General features: G+C 37.5%; 1 long non-coding RNA gene across 10 annotated transcripts in view; it reads right to left on the bottom strand.

Annotated features, from left to right (window-relative positions):
- Positions 1-27758, bottom strand: part of LOC111934628 (uncharacterized) — a 141458-nt gene that overhangs the window by 97254 nt on the left and 16446 nt on the right. For 3 of the 10 annotated variants that reach the window (XR_015275575.1, XR_015275582.1, XR_015275577.1), the window contains exon 3: positions 26911-26942. The exons of 5 other annotated variants lie outside the window; for them this stretch is intronic. This is a non-coding gene — a long non-coding RNA (uncharacterized LOC111934628). Of the gene's footprint in view, positions 1-26710; positions 26823-26910; positions 26943-27758 lie in introns of all 10 variants that reach the window. 2 more of the 10 variants (XR_015275579.1, XR_015275574.1) reach the window with 1 other exon arrangement.

Consider the following 27758-nt stretch of genomic DNA (forward strand, 5'->3'; position numbering starts at 1 on the left):
AGCACCAGACAATCATTTTTTCTGTGTGAACCAAATCATTTACAGAAAAGCTATTTTAAACACTGCTTATAAGAATTTCCAATATTTTCATGTCCCAATACCTCTCAAGTCAGGCTCCCTCAGTGCCCTTAGTCAAATGATATCAGCCTCAGAATGAGAGAAAGATTTTAACAAATACATTTTAGAAATCTCAAAGTGATTAAAGTAGTTTTTCTATGCATAGTAATGAGGTGGTTTTCAGGTTTGCTCTTAAAGGGCTCAAAGCAAGTTTGAAGATGTGATCTCAGAGCTAAAAGTGACATGCTCACTGGAAAGCTGGTAGTGTCCCCTTTACATTATTATGCAGGATTCTAATGTTTCTGACAGACTGGATTTTAAAATACCTGGCATTAATCTCATCATTATCACTAAAACTGACCTAGACTTCTGGCCAAGGTATTCTAGTTAGAAATTCCACTTAGGGAAAGTGGAAAATATTTACTAGAGGGGGGATTTAAAAAGACCAAATAAAAATTCTTCATTTAAAGGCAGAACTAAAGGTTAATAATAATTCTAAATAACAACAGCAAAGTCATCTCTCACTAAAGACGCCAAAAGTATTTGAGAGTAATTTTTCCATGTGGCTGTGTAATTAGCACTATTTGTCTGCTACACAGGTGTTAAGAATTATGCTAGAGAGAGGTATCTCTGTACAACTGTATGTAAAATATGCTCAATCCAAAGGTTCAAAGGAATTGCAAAAAGTCTGGTTGCTCAGAATTAGCTATACCTTCTCGGTAGAATTTTTGGTAGTCTACATTTAAAATGGATTTCTTGAAATTGCTGAAAAACTAAAATAAGAAAAACCAAAATAAGAGAAATCTAAAAGATCCTAAAAAAACAGGACAAACACAGGCTTTCAGGTCTAGCTGTCAAGGTCAACTGGTATCATTAGACTTACATGAACGAGTTACAGTAGGGAAATCATGCTAGGAAATATGGGTCAAGTCATCATGCAGTAATAAAGCTGTTACCTCCAGACTCAGTTTTTGAAATATTCTTTAAAATCTGTCATGGTTTAGCGTTTCTAATATTACAGCCATAATTGAACAATGAAGTGTGCCAATGTTTATAAAGGGCCACTTAAATATTTATTTTGATGTTTAAAGAAAAAACCCAAACAAACAAAACAGCCCCCCTTCTCCAAAAAAATCCCAACATGTAAATCCAAAAAAATATCAATTTAGTCCACATTTACTTCGTCTCTAAACAGGGACAAGTATAAAAATAGAAAAAAAAAATTATATATATATATATATATACATACACGAAAGTATATCATGTTTATGTATACTGAAACATTTAGGGTAAAGAGTCTCTTAAATGTTTGTGTGGGTACAGTGTAGGGCTGGACTCAAAAGATCATTACAATAAAAATGCAAAAACCAAACAGACAAAAAGAATAAATCCCAGGTAAATAGGAATTACAGTGCCAAATTCAGACAAGGTGGCAAAGTGACATAATCAAGTAGATACAGCACTAAATCTAGGGCACTCTGTTACTACCATCACAAGCTCAGTCTAAAAATTAGGTTGCAACATTCTCAAATGTATATTCTCATTTACAGTTTAGGGAGGCATTTTCAAAGCACTCGGTGTTGGCGTAACTACTCCCACTGAAGTCACAAGGACCTTAACAATTGATTTCTAAGGAAGCAGGGTTAGGCTGAGCCCTTTTGAAATCCCACTGTAAATGATTTACATGGAGAGAATTGGAGCTTGTATGGCATCCTTAGGATTATAAGCACCTCCAAGGGCTTGAAAAAAAATGAATGATTAGATACAACGTGCTCAGTATACACCGAGTAAGAGCTCACAAAAACCCTTGGACATTCAAACCTGCTTAGCTAAGAAGAAAGCGTGCAGATAAACTACCCCCCATTTTTAATAACTGCTGCTCACATGAGCAAACTGGTAGTTAAAGATTATCAAAAGACAGCTACAGAGGGACAGCCAAAAGCTCTATACGCCATCCCCACAGATCTTCATTCCCTCCTGCCTATTCCCAGCTCAAACACGCCTTGCCCCCCCTTGAAAATTCAAGCTTTAGCTTCTTTTGTCCCCTCTCAGCCCTGTGTGGGGTGGACAGAGCAGAACTGCCTGCAGAGGCAGATCAGGGGACAGGCAAACAACCCTGGGAGGAGAACAGGACAAAATATGCTTATACACTGTATTGCCTGGCCACAGCGTGGGTTTAACAGGGATGCAGCCCCAGCTCAAGTGTACAGAAAGATTCTGAATACTTCAGAATTAGGTATCAGAAATGCTGACATCATTTCAGTGGATCACAGCAATTAGCTGAATAGATTTACTTATTTTTTGTTTATTTTTTCACTTTTGAAGACATGTCAAATGTAAGATTTTTTCCAAGTTTAATATGAAAGTACACATAAAATTGTTTTATATGTTGCTTAAATTGAGGCCTTGAAGTAGTAGTTTGATCTCTTTTGCAGAAGCTAAATACAATGGAAGCCATTTAAATGAATAATGCATTTTTTTAATGGAACAGAAAAGTAATATAAGTGGGGCATGTTAATTCCCAGGCATGCGAAATTTATTGTCACTTAGGTGCCCACTGGGAATAATTTATGCATCCTCGATTAAGAAAATATTTTTAATTTGAATTTGCATATTTTACTCATTACAACTAACCTTGACACAGTCCTTTTTCGAGGTGCCATGCCCTTAGGTGGGAGTTTACAAAATGTCCACTTACTAGGAAGAAATAATGAAACAAAGGTGCACATTTGTTTTCTAAGGAGAACAATAATGTGTGTCTGGACAATAAGCACCCTTGGCTTGCAATGGTCTTTGCCTTTGTGTACTACAATTAAAACTGGGTTAGAATTTATTCTTCTTTCTTTAAAGGAGACATTTATTCAAGACCTCAAGTTCATTTATTCAAGAAATCAAGCTAATGCAAGGATAGTATGGTAAATTCCAGCACAAAGCAACAACTTAAGAAAAAAAAGAAAATCAGAAGATCACAAGGATCAAGTAAGAGAGAGAAAAAACTGGCTATAAAATGAACCTCTCCATCATCTGCCATTACAACAACATACACACACCAGAGAACAGTTTATGGAAAAGCACTGGGTGTTCACAGCTTTCTTCTGATGGGTCAGCAACTGTGAAGTTCTAAGATTTATAAAACCAGATTTTAAAAGTGTTCCCATTAAACCACAGTCAAAGTCACTCTTAAAACTCTTGTCTCTAAAACTTGCAGAAGCACTTATACTGATTTTTTTAAAAAGTCCCAAAAAACTGGATAACAAACACCTTTCCCCTCCCCACCTGGGCTCTGCTCCTCTCCAGGTGAGAACAGTGCTGCAAGCTGTTTTCTGGGAAGTAATGATATCCAGTTTCAAACATGCAAGGAGGTCCTGCACATCCACAAGCATTCCTGAATAATCTCACATAGTAAAGAAATTAAATTAAAGAAAATTAAAAAAAAAAAAAAAAAAAAAAAAAAAAAAGTAGGAAAAAACTGCCAGGAAAAGGAAATTAAATTTTAAATTCCTGGACATCTCCAAGTTCACAAGCTCACATCCTAAATGTTTTTTACTATGAATTTCCTACAGAAACATGCTGTAATTAAAAATCTGCTACATTCTTAGCACTAGATCAAATGTGTTATAATTTTACAGGCTTATAGGATAACCGTACTAGACTGACATAATTTATCAGATCCTCACTCCTAAGAAAACCTGTCAGTTTAACAGCTTATTTCATGGAGGGCTGCAGATTTCAGAACTACCTACAAGAAACACGGCTGAAATGTCATGTAGGTTTCAAATATGATTGAATTCATCTTGATTACCAGAAGGTGTTGGCATTGTGTTGGTTACAGGGTGAATGCTAGAACACCATTTAATTTCCAGGCTGCAATCAGACCCATGCTGGTGTACTCCAGTGAACACAAGACCCCACCATAGCTGCTACAGATGAGCCTGTCATTTACTGGGTGAGATCACAGGAGTCAAGGCTGACTCTCAGCAAATTAACTAGAACCTCACAAATACCTCATGCAATACATTTAAAAACAAAGTTGAAGAGTGTCTTTTAGAGGTTTCTGAGAATTACCTAAAGAGCACATGCTGGCCCTGCTAAGATGCTGTAGTTTCATAGCCATAGTGAGACTCAGAAAATCCGCTTTACTGTCCTCACAGCTGTATTCTTACAATTATAACTGCAGCTAGCCCAAAACTTTCTCTTAACCTCCCCACAGGCCACATCTCCCCTTTCTGAACTAATTTCATACCGAAGTTCATGAACAGCAGTGTTTCCCATAGTGCTGGGTCAGCTGCTCAGATCCCACAAGGACTTGTGTGGCACAGAGGGATTTCTTCTGAGTCTGAGCCTAACTATCCTATAACCACAGAATGGTATGGGCTGGAAAGGACCTTAAAGCTCATCCAGTTCCACCCCCTGCCATGGGCAGGGACAGCTTCCTCTCTCGCAGGTTTCTTCAAGCCCCATCCAACCCCCCTTGGACACTTACAATGACTGGACAGCTGCAGCTTTTCTGGGAACCAGAAACCTCATGGTCCTCACAGGGAAGACTGAGATGAGAATATCTAACCTGTGAACCTCTATAGTTAGTTTGGCTGGATAAATTCAGATCAGAATGGCAAAGCCAGGGGCCTTCATTAGAGGCAAACAGCTGCTTCTTTTGCAGGACACCTTTCAACCTTGGGAATACCTCTGCTTATATTACAGGTTCTCAGTTGCAGTTTGGGAACTAAAAAGCTCTGCAAAGTTAATTGGCTGTCTAGAGGTAGAATTATGGAGCAAAATGTTCTTCACTTTTTGTTTAAAACAGAAGAGCGGGTGTAAAGACCTTATCTCTGTATATGTGTGTATGTTTTATACATACATTGCTGCAGTTCAAAGCTTGCTTTGCTTATACATAGAATTTTTCAGTTTCCTGTAATACATACCTAGCCAGGATTTCTTGTAACATTTGTAATAAATACTTAAAATAGAAGGATGAAATAGATATTAGATGTACTACTAAGCCATTTATAAAGGAAAAAGAAGCCAGGTCAAAGCAAGAAAACAGCTCATATGGGATCAAAGTTATCTCTGCTTTAACCTGACAGGCTCCCCACACCACAAAAGGGTAACTGCTGGTATGTCACAGATGCACACCTGAGATAGCAGGGAGTGAAAAAAGTGACTAAAAGAGGGTGTGATAATCAAATACTGTCGTTTAAATGAATATCCCTAAATAAATGGATATCCCTTATACCTGCTACACACAAAGCCACCCTTATGAGTGCAGTGCAGAGTTTAAAACAAGCATTTTCTCAATAAAACCTCACATATTACACCACTTCTGCTCTAGGATGAAGATATGTTCTCCTCTCCCCCAACATACTTCTTATAGCATGTCCATGTGCTACAAAAATATGATATTCCATAGAAGAACAATTTCATAAGATCACTGCAAATATCACCAATTGAAAAGTGCTGTTGAAAACAACAAATATTGTACATATTATTTCATATTAATTACAAAAATCCAGAAATCGTACCTGATTTTTCCTGCAGAGACACAAAACATAGAGGTTTTGCTGAATCATTATGCTTGATTCTTAGAAGTCCTTTTAAAGAGGGACTCTTTCTAAAAATGTGCAGCTTAACCTTATTTCTGAAGTTCCACATTGTCTATACCACCCTTAGTGTATTAAACGGCTTAACTAGAATCGAAACAAAATGTATAATATTTTCCACATCCCTGAAAGACTGAAGAATTCAAAGCACTTTCGTGTTCATATATTCAAAAAAGGAAGACTTGAAATATTTACCTACGCTTAATATTTTCAAAATATGATCTCCTGAAAAATGTATTAAATAGAAAGGTAAGTTAATGACAATGAACAATAACAGAAGTACTTTTCTAAAGTTTTTACCAAAAGAAAAAAATATTTTGTAAACTGAGCTAAAGAAAGAAGAAAAGAAGTCCTCGTTTTGGCAGGGATAGAGTAAATTTGCTTCGCAGCTGGTTTAGTGCTGTGGTTTTGATTTAGTATGAGAATAACATTGATAACACACTGATGCTTTAGCTGTTGCTAAGTTGTGTTTGCTCTATTTCAGTTTCTCATGCTCTGCCAGGGAGCAGGTGCACAAGAAGTTGGGAGGGAGCACAGTTAGGACAGGTGACCCCAGTTGGCTGAAGGACACCACAGAATGTCATGCCCAGAATACCTGGGCGCAGCTGACTGTGAGGGGCCAGCTGCCCCTTGCCCCAGGACCTGCTGTACAGCCACAAAGAGCCCATGACTCCCTTCAGGGCTGCCCAGCAGCATCCCCAAAGTGCCCTACCCAGGGTGTCTGTGCCCACCTCTCCCAGGAGCAGGTCCTGCTCACCAGGCAGAGCCCTAGCATCGGTGCCCTCGCACTCAGCTTGTGCCAGGGTATGACCTGCCCTGGGCAGAACAGCAGCACTCAGTCTGGCTGATTGGAGCTGACAGCCAATTCACCCTTGTAGCAGTGGAAGGGATTATAAACTTGTTTAGAAGCCTCTTTGAAACCATTTATGGCTACTGTAAAAGGCACAGCAAATTTTAAAACTGAAAAAACTCACTGGACACAGCCCAAAAAGTTACATTTTTAACATTTTGATCTAATTCTCACACAGACTCAGACAACAAACTGTAAGCACAGCGTCCATTTCTCTTCTAATTAATAATTTATAAATTCTGATGTCCCAGACAACTAAAATTCATCTTTTCTTTTACCTCCCAGAAAAAATCATCTCACCTGCTGAGAGGACAGAAAAAGTGAAATATTTCATTGATTTCAGTACTGGCTTCAGTAAAGAAACAATCTAACAGAAGTTATATTGTTCCAGGCTGATTTCTTAAGAATATAATTATTTTAATTTATTCTCTTTAGAATGAAACCACTGGTTTCAAAAAATAATACCTAAATAACTTAATTTTGAGTTTTAATTAACCAAAATCTTTATTGTCATTTTCTTATTTGTGTATGTGGACACATTGTTTATTAATTGGCTTGCTACAAGTCTACAGGGAATTTTTACAGGGAACCTAAATGAACAGGACAACACTGACACCAGCCCATCCCCTTTCCCAGGAAAGTGGGTGGGAATTCAACAACAGTGCAGGACTGGTCCTGGCTCAGCAGCTCAGTGAATTTAATTTCAATATTGCAAGTGTTTTTTTATGAGAAACAAAAGATTTTAAATTGTTTGAGTCACAAGCACTTTAGCATTGCTACTGCCAGTCTTTTAGGTGCTAAAACAGTCTGGACTCAGTCTTTGGTACATGTTACATCATTTGGGAGATTTGGAACTAAGCTCCAGCATTGCATATAGCATAATATTAAATCACACACAGTGCACTACAAGCAATCCTCTGCTGGCCCAATCTACTAAAATGATTTATTCACAGAAAGTTTAACTGTACAATAGGGAGACTGCAGCACATTTGCACCTTCACAAAGAACCCTTGTCAAGCAAGTCACCAGTATAAATGCCATTTGGGCAGCTTTAGACCAGAGTGAGATTTAGAGTTTTGAAAGAAACCCACCTTCTTTCAATATAAAAGGACAACCAACATTTTATATGGAAAGGATGCAGTTTCTTATGCACAAACATATAAATACATTTTATGGCAGTCACCTAACAAAAAAAAGAAACCCCGCCAGCATTAAATAACAGAGCTGCCATAATGCAACCTGTTGTTACTCCTTGGAGTGATTAAAATACAGCTTCACCATGCTGAAGTGTCTCTCCTCCCCCTCACACCAGCAAACCCTTTCTTCTTATGCATTTGTTATACATTCTCATTTATATTATCTGTTTAGCTGTCCATCCTTAGATTGGAATCTGCTTAGAACAGGCACTTTTCCTTCTTGACCATTCAATGAGCACTGCAGTTGGTGATACCATGGACAAATATTAAATGAACTCTCTGAAAAGAGACAACTGTAAGAGGGAAATCTATTGTGTAAAACAACCGTTCCCACAGAAGAGAGCTAAGGTACTTAACTGAACTAGTTTTTACTCAAAAGACTATTCAAAATATTGAAACACTCTTCCGTACATTGTTTGCTTGTATGGAAATATGCACAGGGCAATTTTAGGGGCCTCATCCTGACTAACTTTTGGAAGCACAAACTTCTGTTGATATTTTAAGAGGAATTGTGACTGTTTTGGGAAGTTTAATCAGTGCCTTTAAGTCAATATCAGAAATGGTAGTTGGGTTGGCTTAAAAAACTGGGTATGGAGTAAGGGAAAGATTTTTAAGCAAAACCACATTTCATCTTGCAAAGGGAGCAATGCATGAATGCAAAATGGGGGCTACAGGCTGACACTATCTCTAGAGCACCTGCATTGTGCCCTGCTGGAAATTTAAATAACCTTGCAGCATGAAGTAACTCTGAAATTAGAAGCTGTTAGAAAATACTTTCTATATTATTTGTGTTATTACTTGAAAGTTCATATTTTCTGATAGATGATTTCCATCTAATTTAATAAAATCTGTAAAAAAAAATTATTTTTGAGAAGCTTCATTTAAGTGGAAAAACAATTCCACAATTAAAACACTCATGAAATAATTTTTTTAAATTACATGAGTTGTATTCAGGTACAGCTGTGAAAAGGGTATGCACAATTTGCTGCAAAGATCCACTCAAACCCCCTCCAATCCTGTACCCTTTTGCCCTCAGCATCCACCTTCTCCCCTGTTGAAATCAAGAATGCAGAGTGGATATTGAAATTAACTAGTACAGTAAGTGAACTGCAGAATTAGTACCAGTCTAGCAAATTAAACAAGGGAATAACCTAAATTTTTTTCCATTTTCCTTTTTTTTATTTCCAACAAATTAGAGGGCTCCAGTAGATTTTATCAAATACTGAGCTCCCCACTCTCTTCCTCAAACTGTATAAATGCCTTGAACTCCCAAAAGAACATCACCATTCCTTAGCCCCATGTAGTTCTCTTTCATTTACCCACTTCCACAGCACCATTTTCAAAGACTTATTTTAGCCAAAGGGAACAAAAGTGGAAATCCTGAAAGGAGATCTGCAGATTTTTCCAGAATTTTTACTCTGCCCCCTCCACCAACTGTCCACAAGACCTCAACTCCCCCACTGGGATATCCTTTATGGATGACTCCTGAGGCACTTAAAGATTAAAACAAAGGATGAGCCTCACAAGTCTTACACTGCAATGCTGGCCACAATAGTTTAGTCACCCTCTCTGAACACAAAAAAGGAGCCCAGCCTCACCTTTGAAGTTGTAAGCCTTAGTCAAATTCCAGAAAACAACAGCCAGACATGGCTATATATTATATAATTGTGATTTTGTGAACTACACAGAGGCACACATACACTTTGCGATCTGATCGGACACAAGTGCAAAACACAGGTATCACCTACCAGGTTGAAAGTGTTTTCTTTAAAATGTAGTACTAAACCAAACAAAATTTACAAATTTCCTCATGGAACAATACTAAACATTTAGAAAAATAAGGAAAATGTCTCTTTAATGCATAAGCCATTCAAAATTGGGCCCCAAGTGTTGTGCGAGGCAAACTACAATAGAGCGCCTGCAGGCTGCTTCAGAACTGCACAGGCACTGAATGCAAAAAAGAACCACAGTGCTTCCACGGTGGCATCAGCTCCAATTTAAGCACAATAATAGGGCAGAGCACAGTATTCTGCACTTGCATCACAAAAGGAAAAGACCAGCAATCTCAAATTTTGTGTACAATCCCTAAAACTGATGCTTAAAATCCACAACAAAACCCCACGATCCTATTTTGCACTAAGTTCCTCTCACACAAATTATGAACACCTACTTTACATATGCAACTGATTAATTCATTGCAAATCTTGCTTCCCTAAAACATAAATTTTCTTTGCTTTCAAATAACTCATAATTCCCAACCACTCCCATGGCACAATTTAACCTAAATAAATCCATTCAGGTATGTTCTTCTCATCAGTTATTTTGCAGAGTAGTAAATTCTAACTAGGTATTATGGGGTGAGTTTTGCACATAGATATGGCATTAGTAACATAAATGGGCCAGTTTTGGTGATGAATTTCTTCTGGTGAACTGAAAGCTTTACCTACATCCTTCTTCTCCAGGAACAAGATCATAGCTGTGCCACCAACTGAGCCCAACCTGGTACCTTTAGAAAGGACCATCACTGGTACCTGCTCTGTTTTGATGATGCAGACACACAGAGTATGTCACCCCAGAGTACTCTGCTGAGGTAGAAGAAGATTTAGAAAGATGATAAATCCAACCATGTATCAAGCTGATCCTAAAATAGCTTGCTAAGTCATAAAAATGCAAATCTTGCCAAGCTGGTGAGACTAATAAACAATAGAACACCTTTTACCAAGTCTAAGCTGTGCTAGGCAGAAGCAAGTAAGGTTTGTTTTGTTGGGGTTTTTGGTTTTGTGGTTTTTTGCCTGCAGAAAAGGTCATGTTTGTGAAGAAAGAGGCAGAGATGATTTTAAAGACGGAAGCAAGGAGACTACTGGAAACAGAAGTCTAGGAAGACAGCTGATGAGATAAAGCCTAACGAAAGCCTCTGATCATTAATCTGCAAAGAACCCAGTACCTAGTTTTGCAATACTTGCTAAGAAAAAAAACATTTCAGTGACATGTTATCTGAGTGAAACAGATTAGCCCATGGGATGTTATCTTGATACAGCCATAAATGTGTTCATGTGGTTTCTAAAGCTAAACAAAAAGGGCATCTGGACTATTTAGTCTGAGGTCTCAGGTTAAATAGGATGTAGACTTCCACTCAGTAGCACCTCTCCTGAGCTTTCTAGATCTTAGATGTATTAGAACATGTCTCTCAAGAAAATTACAGTGTTTAAATCAAGACTTCAAGTGACAGAGAACCTACTGGGGCAAGATGTTCCAATGGTTAATTATACTACGTTCATTATGGTACATAGGGCAAAACTGCTCTGCTCAGGAGACATATCAAAGTCACCAGAGGACAGCAACCTCATCTGCTAGCTCCAATTTACTCTGTGAAAGAGATTCAGGCTAAAAAGACAAGGCATACACACCCTTTCTTAAAGCAAGATGTGGCATACTATATTACACAAATGGGCATAACCCCCTCTTATCTCCTTAATGCAAACATGTCCATCTCTGTCTAAAATACACACCCATTCCTATGTAACCCAGTGTGAAGTTTCAAGTTTGAAAATACTCAGAAGTTCCTCATTTCTGACTGATTAAGGCAAGGAAAGAGACACAAGCAAATGCTTTTCATTCAAAAATATTAAATAGCACACAAAATAATAATCTAATAACTTAATGCAATGCAAGTCTTTTGGAGCTGAAACACAGCAGCTTTATAGTAACATGAGCTGTTTAGGACAAGAGGAGATTAATAGTTTATCCCAACTGAATTTCATGTGGAATTTTGATAAGAATGTAATTTCCCGAGCTGACTAAGAAGCTAGGCCTGTGAGGAGGTGTAACACCCCTTCTGTACATGAAGCAGCCTCAAATCTATAGTTATCACACATGTTACAGAGTTTACTTTCCTGTATCACCCAAAGTCAGCACTCCAGCTGCCCACTGACTCCTAAAACTGTTCTTAACACTATTTATAAGCAGAGTACTCTTCAATTTTGTCTTGAGCATCATCTAAATTCTTTGCACAGGACATGTTTCCTGAGGAACGTCCCAGATAACTGCTCATCTTCTAAAATCTGGCAAGATTACAGGAGAACAGCATATAGGATATACTACAGAAAACAACCCCTTCAACTATGGGTAAAACATCTATTCAGACTTCTCCAGGTCTAGTTTATACATGTTGCATATGTATTAACTGAAATATTTATCAAGTCATCTGAATTGTGTTTATATTATAAGTGGGCCTGTAAAACTTGACACAAAAATGTATTTTATATATTTCCATCAGAAAAAAAACCTCTTCAAACAAAAATGATTACTTATGCGGAACAAATTAAGTGATGCACTCACATCAGTAACATCCAAGTAACATATTTACTTCTTCTGAAGCTTGTTTTTAATAGAAATCCACTCTCTGTCAAATGCAAATGGCTTATGTATAAACACCTATGAAAAACATCTTTTTTATTTCTTTGTAATCATGATATGTGTGCTCCTTGGCTAGAGAACGAAAAAAGTTTTAATATTATGATTACAAATGAATATTTAACCTAATATAGTACTGCAATTTCTGAATTCTGAAGCCTTTTGCTACTTAAAAATATTTACAGTGATGTAGTGCACATTTTAGGATATTCAGAATGACATAAAAATCACTTCAGTAACATGATGTAAAGAACTGTACTAGCATCAAATCACTCCAGAGGATCAATATAATTCAAAGAATTTTTAAGAAGAAAACCTCACAAGGATCATGTAACTGCAGTCTTCATCCTGTGCATTTGTATAGCCCACATACAGCCCACAGCTCTTTGCATCAGTTTCTTCTTATCCTCTTCTCACTATTAAAGTTTCCAGACCATTAACAGGCCCCTGATGTTCTCTCGGTGTAACCACCCTGGGGTATCCAGCGTTCCTTAGCTTTCTGCAAACCACCACAACCCCAAACAAAACAGCCTCCAACAGCTCAACGTCAGCACAGCTGCAGTGACCAAGCAAAGGTAATTTTAAGACAAAAAGAGTGACTTTTGAGCACAATGTTCAGTGTAATGAGGATTCTGGCAGAGCATGATGAGCAAGTATGATGGTTTTCTCTAAAGGTGACATCTTAACTGTGCTGCCACCATTGTGCAACAGGACAGGCCCCTTCCAGTACAGTGTGGGAGAGAGATGGGGGTGCAAAGGAAAAACACTCATCGCACATGACTGTGCCCCATGTGTGATGGGGACTGGCTGTGTGCCTGCAGCTGATGGAGAGGAATTTGTTATGCCATGAGAACTGTCAGTGCACTGATGCTGCATTCCAGAGACTAAAGACATACAGAGCATGGATATGCAAACACTACCCTGGGGTAATGACATGGACACAATTGTACCACTGGGAACATCTACTGTATCGAGTGGTGGTTTATACTCAAGAAAAAAACTACAGCAAACAAACCCATGTGAGAACCCCATATACACAACAGCATCCAGTAAGAGTCAAGGCAAGTCCAACAGAAACATTATGTGGTGGTTTTGAAGAGTATGTTCTGTTTACCTGCTCAGCTTTACACGAAGGTCTAAATAACAGCCTGATTTCTTGGCTGGGCAAACATATGGTCAGAAGAATTCTGACCTCATAAAACAGATCCTCATGTATCTGGGATTCTCATGTATGAAATTTTTTCCACTAGGAAAAGCAAAGTCATCTTGTATTCTAAATTCAGCCTAGATTTTCAGCATCCAGATAACACATCCCAGGAAAAGCCAGATGCACTCAGTTACATTTTGTCCTGGTGGTCCTAGCATGTGAGCAAATCCAGCATAGCTGCATCATACAACATTTCTGCACACAATCAACTCATCAGTCCTGATTCCTGATCAAAGTCCTAAACACATGACAAGTTTTATTCTAAGCTGAGCTAACTGGGCCATCAGACTGAGAGCCTCAGTCAGAAATACAGATGGTAAAGACAAAATTCAGCTTCAGACTGGGTCTTAAGTTAAAATGGAAATACCTTTGTGATAGGCATATGAAAGCTGAACAAAAACTTGCCTTGTGCATTAGAGATACTTAACACAAATAATACCATACACAATATCATCTGATAATGACACAACCTGCAACACTTCATATCAATCCTAGACACGATATATTCCTGATTATATCATAAACCACAGTAAGCACCATGGCAATAGGCAATTTTGAAAGTTGCTCAACTTCTGCAAAACACACAATATCTGTATTCAATAAAAGCTACACATTAAAATCTATTTTTAAAAGCATTTTCCATTCTCTTTGGTAAATTCTCTTTTTTGCCAGACAGTAACTATCCACTATCCTTCTCCTCCCCGTAGCCCAAAACATAATGAAACAGAAGCTATAATGCTAATTGATAATTTATAAATTCTGCATGAAATACAATTCAAAATCAAACTGATTTCATTCTATCTAATTAAGAAATTTTCATATAGTTCTTTAACATGTATTAGCTCTTAAATCCCTTTCCATGTAATACACTGCAGTTACCAATCTAATGAACTGTAAGGAATGCTCAAAAAATCCCAAACCCAAGATTTGGGCTGATAACACAATAGCTCAGAATGTAAAACATTAAAATTATTATTGGGATTACTACTCTGTTAGCAAAATAGAGGTGTCACATCAATTTTGAATTATATGTCTGTATTCAATAAAAAGTCAAAGTGAATAGAGTTTTTAATTTTAATATGCTTACTTATACTTGCATAATTTTCAAACTTTAAAAAAGCCACAAAATAGGTGTTTCTACAGGAAAAAAATAAAAACAAAATGAAAAAAATCTCCATGGCTCAAACCCAGCCATCAGACAAATTCAAAGAATCAAAAAAACATGCATTTGAATTGCTCCTTTACAAGTGGCCAGTAAGGCACTTTGTGAAAATTACTGGTTTTCAAATGATATTTAAGTCTCACTTAGAGAGGAAAAACTCTTTCAAAGAATAATAGGGGTTTTTTTTATTCTATCTTCAATGGTCAGATTTCCATAATATGAACTGCTTGATAGTCACTTTCCCTTTAAATTATTTTTTAACCATACAGGCAGTCACATCTGATTTCTGATTCTCCTTACCTTACTTTTCCTTTCAATTACTTCAGTTCTTAATACGAACAATAAGAGTGCTCATTGCATGTCCTCTGTGGGACTCCTGGAACTTAGATACTCAATAGACAGGTGCATAGATAAGGATTCAAAGTCTTTGTTCCACTGTCCAGACAGAATATGTTTAATCTTTTTTCTACCTTTTCTATGCCATTTAAACTTTAACCTAGTAGTAACTTTTACTGCCTTGATTCACAATTCAAAGGTATAAAGATGAAAAGTCCTTGCCTTGGAACGTAGCTTGAAAACTTCATTCTTAGTCTGTATTTCTTTTGAACTTCTTCTTGTGGTTTTTTGTCTTTATTTTTCCAGGGTGCCAACTTTACAGTATAGGACTTTCCAAACCTAACAGCAGGGCTACTTGGAAGGAAGAAAAGTAGAGCAAATTTGCCCAGAATCAGCTCACCTTAATGGAAAATATTTAAATTACTGACCAGGGTTGATTAGAGGACAGTCAGTTGATTTTCTCCTCTATCTTCTGAAATATGCTACTAGTGACAGACTGTTGTATATAATTGTAAACACACATCAGCCCAGCAAGCATGGGACAAAGAGCCAGTATAAAAGTAAAAGAAAAACCATACTGTACAGCACAAAATACATCACATTTAATGGTACAGAGATAATAATTTACAGTCACAATCATGGTATATTACTAATGTATCTGTGTACTTAAAAGAAGAAGCCTTTTTCAATAGCTGAGATAGATGTTAAAAGCATGGATCTTTCAGAACATATAAATATACACTTTTCTGGAAAACTCAAACCTTTTCCAGGAATGTGAAAGGTGGTGCTGCCGTATGTCACACTGGCTCAGTCACGACTCAGTGACCGTGCTGATCCATAATGCACCAAGCTGCTGAGTGAGGTGCCAGAGGCATGGGCACACATGCTGACCTGGCACCCTGCTCCAGAGGGACAAGCCACCAACAGAAGGGCAAGACACCAACCAGCTCAGCTTGCCAGAGGTCACCTGTGAGAGCCCATTTCCCTACTTCAAATTTCATGTGGGAGCTATCCTAACAAATAAAAGGTTTCTCTGATTCTTAAAATGTGCTGCCTTTCACCTCTCTCTTGGATTAGGGAGGAAAAAAAGCAAAGCTGGAAATGGTGTATAATGCCCATTATCTGAACTGCTTTTCAGAGCTAATAGCTGGAAGAGCTTTTGTAGCTCCTTTAGACCTTCCAACAGTACTGTCACTCAGCTATGAAAAGCAGCACTGCCTGCCCACTGCTCAGGGAAAAACACAGCAAGGCCAGGAGGATGCTCTGTGCCTCCCCCAGCACAGCTCCCTGGAGCCCAATTACCATATCCTGCAGCCAGGAGAGGGGAAGAGCAAGCTGTGTGTCTGGGCATGGGGCTTGCTCAGTGACCACAGGAAAACAAAAACAGCTTTACAGAGCTGAAGCCAAGGGGTCTAGGGTTCCTTGGAATAAGACAATCTGCAGAAATAGTGATCCAGGTTAGCTGCAGAATTTTCCAAGGCCCTAAAACAATTTCAAAGATTGAACTCGATATTTTTTATCCATATGACACAAGCAGCATTCATATAATTACTTACTACATAAGGATTTTAATGAGTGGAAAGGAAAAAGATAGTTGTGGCCATCTAGCATCATTTATAATTACTGTATTTTCATTTCAGGAAATGACATTCTATCTGCCTTCCTTAAGGAACAATCATTGAGTCTAAAAATTATACATTGTGAAAAACCAGCCCAATTATTGCTTTGCATTTTATTAAAACACCTACTTTGCAAAAACCCCTGCAAGTCAATAAGTTGTTTCAAGAAAACATTCATTGCTTATAAAACATTAGCACATCATTCAAACTACTTCAGAATTACTAGAACTCTGTTCTTTACTGAAGTTATCTTTGCCAATTAAAGAGAGATCAAATGAATACCCCCTTCAACAAGGTGAAAGCCATCAAAGAGGCAGGATTACAGCATGCAGACTGTCAGGTAGCAATGTGATTACCAACATAAAACCTGAAGCTATAAAAAAGCATTTAAAGTAATTATGTAAAGGATATGCCCTCACACTATCATTTAAAAACCATTTAACTCATTATTTAAATTTACTAACAGATGTAAACTCTTTTCAAACACAAAACTGATGTCCATCATTGCATTCTCCATGCCTTGGAAGAAATTTTGATTTTAATTTATTGAGCCATACAAACTTCTAAGTGCTTCATTCACCATTCAGTCTAGATTTATAACCAGGTAATAAAAAATTTAAAGGGCATACATATACTGTACTTACCAACTTCTTTCATTAAAAAAGCCATTGTTGAAGGGCTTCCTTTGCTGAAGCATGTGGTAATTGGGGAAGCACCACAGATCTGATTGTATCACTGAAGTCAGAGGAAATATTCTTGCTACCTCAAAAATCCTAAAGTCCTCAAAAATCCATTTAGAACAATTCAGAGTATGAGTATACTCTGCCTTCAGCAAGAAGAGCTGAGTCAAAAGTTATAAAGAAAAAGCATGAAAGATCTAGGACAATAACAGACAATTGAGGAATTGCCAAAAACATGAGAGGGAAGAAAAAAAGGAGGAGTAAAGACTTAACTGTGACCTATAAATTAAACTGCCATTGTTCTTACAAAAACTAGTCAATCAGTTTTATATTGCTTTCTTTCCATTTGTAACTTTTACTTTGAGTTCTTCACTATTCAAACTAATACACAGTCCATACAGACAGTACAAAAATCTGAATCTCTCTCATTTAGAGTTAGTTATAAGATTACCTGAGAAACACAGAAGTTTATACAAAAGTGTTGAATGACTTCTGGAAAATGTCCACAGAGACATTTTCAATGCTCTAGGATGTCTGTAAAGAAGGCCTGACAGGTTTTAAGTTCTTCTGTCGATTTGATTCATAACTAAAAACTTATAAAGTATGTTAAGGCTATTCTTCCCTGTTTTTTCTGCTTGATTTACAGGTGATACACTTTCAAATTCAGGACTTGAACAAATACCTCTGTCTCAAATATTACCCAAAGATATGCTTAGATTTTTTATGCACAGATACAAGCCAAAGAAATCCACAAAATTCAGATTTTTGAATCTCTTATTCCCTTTGGTATATTCAGTATTCATTTTTGTTATGCTCATGCTGGCACCAATTCTTTAATTTTCCAGCTTTCATACTCTGCTCCAGACCCCCACAAATTCTAATAAAAAAGCAAAAGGATCATCTGTGACAAGTCTTACAGGAATTCTTTACTTCATAAAGAAATCATAAAAGAAATAAACTTATTTTAAACCTTGTTGGATTTTTAAAACTTGGTTACAGAGGATAAATAAAAAAAATATAAAAAAACCTTCCATTAAGTCAGTTTCCATGCCATTTTTGATCCCTCTCCCCCATTCTCCTGGCAGCAGAGAAAATCTGCATGTTTTCTCCATGTTATGAGTCACTCAAGTAACACAGTCTTGTCTAAGGAAATTCTGAGCAGTGTAGAAATTTTAAAGTCTATGTATCTAGTAGTAAACTGAAAGAAGGCAATCCTAAAATATAAATATTCATTTATATTTAGACCCAGACTTGTCAATGCTTTTTGGGTTTTTTTTAATAATTATGCTTTTATTTGGTAGTCTTGAGACAGTCAGGAATCACTGAGTTACAATCAAAGAGTACATATTTTATCTAACAAGAAGTTAAACAGATTTCAGTGCAAGTGTTTAATATATTGAAAAAAAATTCTTCTTTCGCCCTTCTTATGAAAGGAAGGGGAAATCCTAGACAATAGACTTCCCCCCATATTAATCAAATCCCAGGCACTAATTATATCTCAGGCACAAGCATGGTGCCTTGAATGCAGAGCAAGCCTAAAGCGGCAGTTGATAGATTATTTAGTAAAGCAGGATACAGATATAGGCACCCTACAGTTGACAAAACTGTCACCAGTGATATTGATTTGCTAGATTGCTTCCAACAGGTTCTTGGTCATTTTGGCTTCAGCTATGACTTTCCATGGTTTTTGTTGCTATAGACAATAAACTCACAAAACATCCCAGTCGGATCAAGGAAAACAGCCCATGTCCTGTACTCTTGATTCACAGACAGATATTTAGCCTTTTAAACCTATCCTCAGAGGTACAGCAGAATCACATCTGCCCTATAAATTTACAACTGTGTTTTCTTTGCATCATGTTAGCACACAGGGCAGAAGTGTTGCTCAGGGCTTAAGGTGATGAACAGCAATGCATATAAAAAAATAGGGCCAGACTGGCTTCCCACTTAAAGTAACACTGAGACAGCCAGACAGTGACTAGCTTAGTTTCTAAATCACTTTCTCCAAAAACACCTTCACTAAGCCAAGAGAATATAAAAGAAATTAAAAACATATCCTAACCTCCAGATGATTTGCAACCCCTATGCATGCAGCAGAATGTTGTCAGTAGTTACAGTAGCTCTTCAAGGACAATCATCAATGTTTACCAGTGTGCTGAAATAAGTTTAAAAAAGAGATACTATTACAGAGGATCATGAAGTCATCTAAAAGAGACTGCAAATATACTACCGTTAACCTGGTTAAATTGAGCAAGAATTGTGTATCGAGACACTTCAATCTCCTCAGAAGGAATCAGTGACCTGTAAAACTGCAGCACTAGAAATGGTACCTTCTGGTGTTCTCTTTTCTTTGGTGATGTATGCAACAAAACCAGTTAAAATTCAGTAGGCTTTAAAATATTCGCTTGGCATAATATACCACAATCTGTGAAATGCAAACTGTGGGAAAGCAAAAAAAGACACACATACCACCTTTATTTTACCCCCAAGCTACTGCTGCACACTAACTCCTGGAACAGGCAGGACCTTTGGGCTGAAGGTCATTATAACCCATTATATTCATGTTATTATGTCCATAATGAATGCTGAAACCAAGTGAAAGTGTTGTTGCCATTAGCTGTGGCCTCTCTTCCTTATCCTACCCTTGATGTAACAACACAAGAGTAACCAACAGACTCAGGCCCTCGTCCCTGCGTTGGAGCGATGTTTGTGATCCCAACCACATGTTCTCACATCTGACATTGAGGCAGGATTTCCCTTAACAAAAACATAGCACTGATCAGCAGGGCTCCTTGGGGGAATGGAAGTTTTTAATTGAGTAGTTTCAACTGTGTTTTCCTGACCCATGAAGGCAGAAGCTGTGGGAGGAACTCTGCTCCATCTAAGGTTGGGTGTACCCCGAATGACAGCTACTGCAGGTGTACTGAGCAGAGGAAGGAAAGGAAAAAGTCAAAGGCAAAGGACAGATCTCCTTGCCTTGGGCAGCTTCTGATGGGTGGCATTCAAATAAAGCATATGGAAAATTGTAGAACAGTTGTGCAGAGGTTATAAAATTATGTCTGAAATTAAATTTCTCCACTACTACAAAATGATAGTCCCAAAGAACCCTATTGATTGCTGTTTCTGGACCTAATGGTAGAAGGCAGCAACTTTTATTCTCTTGGTTAACGTGATCAATGTGTTTAATGCTTCTTAAAGTTTATGAATTGTAGCTGCTCTTGGAGCAATGCCAGACTGGTCAGTGTGGGTGAGCTGGGAGGGCTAGAGGGAGTTTGCTAAGATTTTCACTTGTATTTCATAGAGTAGTTAAAATAATTATATAGTTCAGGAAGGTTTTAAGATTAAATATTTGATACATCTGAAACAAGACAAAAATAAACAGCACTTGCATCTAATTCTGGACAGCTTCTGAAAGGTTTCTAAGTGGCACTCAGATACAGCTGAGCTATCTCTATTTCTAATTTATTTTTGCAGGAAGTACCAGTGAGTATCCATTTTCAGGATTTAGATGTCCTGTTAAGTGAACTGCCCTGTGTCAGTGTCTTCTGAGTTCCTTGAATGACATTGAAGGTTCAGAAAATATGTAATGGGCACTCCTCTATAGCATTATAGCATCTCTGCTGAGACACAATTTTTCTTTTTACATAGAATAAATTATGTTTAGCTCAATGTCCTCTTCTAAGGTTGAAGCTGACTGAAGCTCAGTGCTACCTAGACCCAAGAAGACTCAACTGGACTGTTCATTTTATGAATAACTAAATAAAAGCAAACCAAAAAACCTTCTTCAAGCCCCCCCGTATTTTCTCTAGTTGAAACTCATTGCCTTAATCCATATTAAAAATAAGTAAAAATGAAAATTAACAGGAATTCAACAGGAATTTCTCAAATCATCACCTCCTTTATGACAGATATTAATTTAAATCTTACTCTTGCATACCGAAAGCATTTGTACCATACCTCAGGTTGTATTGGTGACTATTTCCAGGTTCAATTTAAAGTATAATATGAATGTATAAGTAGTGTTTAAACTTGGGGGTCCAGCACCTCTCTCTAGCTAGGAAGTCAATATTTGAGCACACGTTCACACCTGTCAGCAGAAAGCCAGCATTGGCCATGTCAGCCAGAGGCTGAAACAAAACCTGAAAAGATCTTCAGCAGAAAACCACATGGCAGTAGCCCATTACATTCCTCAGGTGAGGAATAAAAAGTAAGAGCTTCCTGCTTTGGGGAGAATTATCTGGGTATGAAACTACAATATTGGTGTAAATCAGATTTCTGAAGAATAAAGAACACACGCAGAGTGCCCATCAAGCTGCAGAAATCTTTTGCACACATAAACAAAAAAAACAAAAGATTGGTCTTGACCATACTACCTACACAACTTTGAACACTACAGAGCAGTTGTTTGAACAGAAATCTGGTACTCGGCATTTCCTGGAACTATCCCCAGGAGGAACTTCCAATTTCTAGAAAACAGACATAAGCAATAGTCAGCAGCACTTATTAGTGTAGCTCTCAAACTTACACTCTTCTTTACCAGAAAAGATGTCAAACTGTCATTTTTGGCTGGTATTAAATGAAAACCCTTAATAGAGACAATCAGCCTGCTGCATCACTAGTTGAGGATATATGTAAATAATTACTTCTGCATTTCTAGGCATGCTTATTACTAGATAAATCCCACCGCTTTTTAACCATCACTTAAGCAAGCCAACTCTCTAAAACCTGCCCTGTCTACTTAGCACACCAGTTAGACACCAAATATTAAAGTCATTTACTTTATAGCTGAAGCTCAGCTGCTTCTGTCATGGATGAAGGACATTCTGTGTATGGGCTCACACAGCTGCACTATTACATCCTGTTAAAGCATAAAGTGACTGAAGCCACCTTACACCAGCAGCCTCTCTTGCCATTCCTGCCACACAAGAGCCTTCCTCTACAAAGAGATGTCAAGAGTTCCAACAGCCAGTGCCCTCAGTTGTAGCCTAAAGGAGGTTCAGACAGCACAAGGAAAAGTAACATAAGAATCAAAACCATGACATCTCAAACCTGGTACCACATCTATCCCCTCCAAAACTCATAGACCTCTATCTGCTTAGTTCAAAATGGTAGAGTCAAGTTAAATGTCAGTTTGGTTTTTTTCCTGAAAGGTAAGTGAAAATATAAAGAAAAAAGTTCAAGGTTGTTCTCAGAAAATCAGTTCTCATTTTAGGAGGCTGGATTTATAGAGGATGATATTATTTAGGTTTGGTTTGGTTTTGCTTCTTTTTTAAATTTGTACTTTGTTCTTTACCCACTTGACACATAGCCATGATCTGAAATGCTGAGGAAAGAAATACCTCACAAATTTCTTTTTACTAATTAGCAAGAAGAAAATGCTGCAAAGAAAGTTCTACCTTGAAATACATAATTCTTTAAAGAAAAAAGTGTATGGACAGACAGCAGTGAGAATAAAACTGATCTTAAAGGAATATTCTAAAACTTCTAGAGTCCTGAAAACATAAAACAATCAGAGATCATAGAATACCAGAAGTATAGATAAAAAACAGTGTGTAAAATCTTAAGCAAAGAGGACGAAGAAAGGTAAAAGATCAAAAACTAAGTTAAGCTCAAAGCAGACACCCAGCATAAAGAATAAAAATTTTAGAGTTTATGTAAAAGTTAGTAAATGTTCTTCTGAAGAAATGTTTTGGAACTTTAAGGAAGGTTTGTTCATTTAGTAGAAGCCTTTTATATGTTACTCCATTATTAAGGATTATCAAAGGAATTACAGCAAAAATGATCTTCCTCTAAGTTGAAAAGTTCCCATAGAACGTCCTTTAAAATTAATACAACTTCAAGTCCTTTTGTGAAAGTTGAAAAAGATAAGCCTGAAAATAATACTGTATAGTCTCTATTACAGGGTGCATAAAAAAATAAACAGGATCTGTTTATATCTACTTTCTGTCTAACCAACTTAAGAGACACTGCAGGACCTGAACTAACTCAGCTTTGCAAATTTATTTAAGAAACACTGATAAAAGTTTAAGAAAACTAAGAAAATCTCACAATAAAAACTAGTTTCATAAAATAAAAACAACTTGTGTTTAACTTCAAATGCTCTCCCTTGATCTCTGCATTAGAAACATCACACTTCAGTTTAGTTGCTAATGCTGTACTGTCTATCACTCCAGATAGTGAGCTGCAGAATGCAAATAGTCATAACTGTGAAATAGAGCTCTAAGTCCAGTTACTTGGGATGTAATAAAGAGCAAAGCTGAACTTCGAGAGGACTGGGCAGAGGTCTCTGCACTTGCCATACAGGACAGCAATCTGAACACTGCTTTAATTTTCACTAGCTGCCATGCACTGCTGCTGCTAAGGATGAAAAAGGCAGCTAGGGAAGAACAAAGCCTATGGAAATGGTGCTCAGGCTTTTCCACACCCACATTCCCCTACACAAACATGGAGAGCATGCTGACTGATATATTACTTAATAAAATATCTCAAGGAGTCTCTTTGGTTATCACCATGCTACAGTGCAGCATGATTCCTCAAACTTTCCTTGGGTGACAAGCAATTTTCAATCATGGAGCTCAGTTCAGACACATGTGAACCACCTTCCTCTGAAACAAACCAGAGCTTCCCATGGACAGCAGAGCCACCACTGCACTACACCACAGAAGTACAGACACTGACCAACGCACAGCTTTGCTACCCAGCTCCCAAAGGCTGAGGAACCACCACTGCTGGAGACCCAGCTGAGCTTCCCAGTTCTGCTTCCTTGCTTTAAACACACGACCACCAAGAGGGCACAGAATCTCAAAATCAGCTGTGCATTTCTGTATTTATTTAAAGAGCCTTTGAATAATAATCAAGAATATCCAAAGCAGCAAGATGACAAAATTTGTCAGCAAATGTTGGAATTATCAGTACAATGAAGAGCTCAGGATCCGCAGGCACTGCACACCTATAATGGGCTGTAGCACACATTTCAGCAATGACCCACACATCACTCCCACCTCCATATTGTTCACAAGTCATTTAATGAGGCATCTACACCTACACTAGATCACAGAATGGTTATAATGCTTAGGGAAGTGCAATGTCAAATTTAAGTATTTTGCAATTAAGGTGCCTGCTAAATCACTTTAATTCCAATAATGTCTCAAAACATCTTTCCTGCCATTCTCAAAGGAGGACTGACATATTTCCCATAAGAAAGCAAATTTAAAAAAAATCTCAAAGCTAAAGCAAGACAATGCACTGAAAAGTCAAAGTTATGTAGATAGAAGCACAGAAGATTTAAATCTGTTCATACCCAAGTCTTGTTCATACCTGAAACTACTGCAAATGCTTGTTAAAAGCTTGGGAAAGATAGGTTAACTTTCTCATTTACTTCTTGTTGAAAGAATGCAACAATAAGAAGCCAAATACCCCAAATCATAGTCCACTACCATAATCACAAAGCATTCTCATCTGTGATCTTCTGAATTACAAACTTAATAGCACAAGCACTGTTCAGGGGCACCATCCTATGTACCAAACCACACAGATTTTGGTAATAAGAACATTGCTGAACTTCAGGCAGTTTTCTGAAAGCTGTTAAAGAAAAAAAGGTGTTGCTTGCCACCAAGTTGCATAGTGGATTCTAAATTATTTTCTTGAGATAACTACACACACACTCCCCTCCCAAAACAAAACAAAAAACCAAAAAACCAAGCACCATCCATAACACACTCAAAACTCTAAAAAGACTGTTGAGCTCCAGCAAGAATTACAAAATTCCAGATCAGCCAACATGTACATGTTGTACATATAGGATGAGGTCCTGCTGTTTGATTTACAAACAAGGGGAAGGGCAGGAGAGTGCTGGCTGCTAGAAGGGTACTTCACAAAGCTCATATGCCTCTTCCTTGCAGGGCCCCTCCAAAAAGGTATCCAACATGGCCAAGAAATCAATTTACAGTAATAGTTGAGTCTGCACTGTAAAATTATTTGGTGAAATGGAAATGGAATAAGACTATAGCTATGCCAATATCCTATGTGTTTAAGCTGGGGAAGAAGGGGTTTATTTGTTTGGGGGTTTCATGAATGTTTGAATACTTGATAAAACAGAAGTTACTGCTGAAAATACCTTGTTTGAAAATGCAGTAGCAGCTGTGTGTTCTACATTACCGTGAAAGCTGATGATATTTTGAATGTAAACCATAATCCCCACAAGTAACAGAGCTCTCTAAATTAAAAAGCTTCAGCACTTGTCTCAGCCAGGAGTGTGCATACAACTGGTAACTGTGGCTGCTGTGGTGAGCACGTGCACACACACACACACACACACACACACACACACACACATTGGGATGGTGGGGGAAAAAGAGCTAATAATTGTGTCCTACTGATTCAGTGTATGAACTTTTCCTACCTCGAGCAAGATCTCTACAGGAGATACTCACCGCAGAGCCAGATCTGTGGACTTCAGCATCACAAAAGTAGTGGTTCTTTGCTGCTTAGCAGAACTCAGAGAGATTAAAACAAAATGCTTCTTTTCTACATAGTCCTTTTAACAAATCAAGGATTTTGCATGTGACAATAGACAGTTAAACCATTTGTTTCCTTTTTTTATTTCTTTTGGTAAATTAATAGAATAATTTTAATATTAAAAAACTGTTTTACTTGCGAAAGCAATGAGTATTCCTGCTGTAGGCAGCAGCTTCTGAGAAAATAACACATGCAATTAGCAAAGAAGCGATCAGTTGAATATACTCACTCCTTACAAAAGAACACCAAGGAGATTGTCTTATTTTCTCCTCATACTCACTTGCCAGTGCAGCATGTAAAAGCTTTCTCTGCTCAACAGGGTCAAGAAATCTCCCCTTGAAGAATTTAGTAACAAATACAGTGTGCCAGATTTCACAAGAGAATTTATGTGATATATAAAGCAGTAGAAGATGCACTACAACCCAACCCTTCTTTGAGCAGGGACATCCACTGGGAACACTCCGATATCTTGGGAGGAGGAACAGGCAGCCTGACCAGAGGGATGCAAAACCTTTGTCTCCTTCAGCATGAGTAGGCATCTCCAGAAGTGCTGAGCAACTCTGCTGGTCAGGTAGGTAGCCTGATCTTTATGATTTGATAAAGAACCTTCTTGTTTCCCCAAACTCATGTGTTTGTGTTTTTTTACCCTTTAAAGCAAGTATTATTACAAAAACTCAATAGCCAAGCCTATAATTTAAGATCCTGCATTTCACAACACACAACTGCTAAACCTAAAAGCTTTTACTGGAAATAGTCCACCTCCTACAGCTTTTTCTAAGAGCAGGGGGTTTTCTGGGCAAGTGAAGAGGATGTGACTACTTCCTGGTAACATCATGAAATCTTTATGTCAGGGAGCATCAGCATTAAAAAAAATGATGAAAAACTTGAGAAGGAATAAATGAGATTCACAAAAGCATATTTCACTTTAACATACTTCAACTTGTTGCTTTGTATGAATGGTTAAAGGCAGTTCCGAAGGCAATGTAACCAAACAATGCAAAACACAATGGCTGCTGGTAAAATTCATATCTTCACAGAAAAATGAGAAACTACATTTCTGGACTTGTACTGTTTACCTGACATGGCTGGAACTGGAAGATTTCAAAAAATTCCACAGTCACAAAGCACACTTGGGGCACGAATGGCAATGGAACCTTCATCCCCTTTTCTCCTTGATACAGTCAACATCTCAAATTAAAAAACAAAACAAAACAAAATACAAAAAAAACCCAACCAAGCAAACAAACAAAAAAAAAATCAAAAGTGTTATACTTACCTAAATCTCTCCATCCAAGGTTGCCCTTTTGCCTAGTTTAAAATACAAAATACTATTTTTAGTTTTTTAGATTCCACTTGATTTCAGGCAACACAAGTTCTGTGTATTTCAAAGGAAAACTTGATAAAACAATGTGAAGATTCGCAGCTTTTCTTTTCTGTTATGAAAAATGCTTAATTTCTCAGTCTCACTATACAAGAGTTTATACTATGCCCATCCTTGTCAATCTAAACTGTCCCAATAAAGGTGGCATCATCAAAAGAGTAAAATATTAATTAAAATATGTTTTTTGACAAATAAAAAGAAACAGCTCTCTTACTTTTATGACAGTACACCAAATACATCATGTATATTTATATTTATTTTGTGTGTATTACCTAAAAAATGAAGCTGTTAGCAAGGAGAAAGATAATTGCATTTTTCTTTTAAAAGTTCACATTAAAAACAGAGTGAGGTTTATGGAAGTGAAGAATTACATGGAACCTATATCAGCAGCAGAGTTTACCATCTACTAAATTAACCCAAATTTAATTCAGGCACTGTGATAATAAGACAATCTACCTGCTCAGCTACCATGAGAATGATACTAATGGAATTACCTAGACAATCTGGACACATAAAATGTATTTTAGTGCCTGTTTCACAGTGAGGTCACCCAGTACTAAAGCCTGATGAACTAATTTTGCTAAGAGATTTCAGCGCTCTAGTTTACAGAAGATTGTGTCACATGAGGAAAATCTCCTGGGAAACTTGGCCCTAGGAAAGAGAATGTCAGTAAGTGAAGATTGCTAAAGCTGTGCAACTGGAAGCTCAAGGCACCACGCTGACAACATAAACAGCTAGTGAAG

This window comes from Cyanistes caeruleus, chromosome 12 (genome assembly GCF_971803275.1).
Source record: "Cyanistes caeruleus chromosome 12, bCyaCae1.hap1.1, whole genome shotgun sequence".
NCBI lineage: Eukaryota > Metazoa > Chordata > Aves > Passeriformes > Paridae > Cyanistes > Cyanistes caeruleus.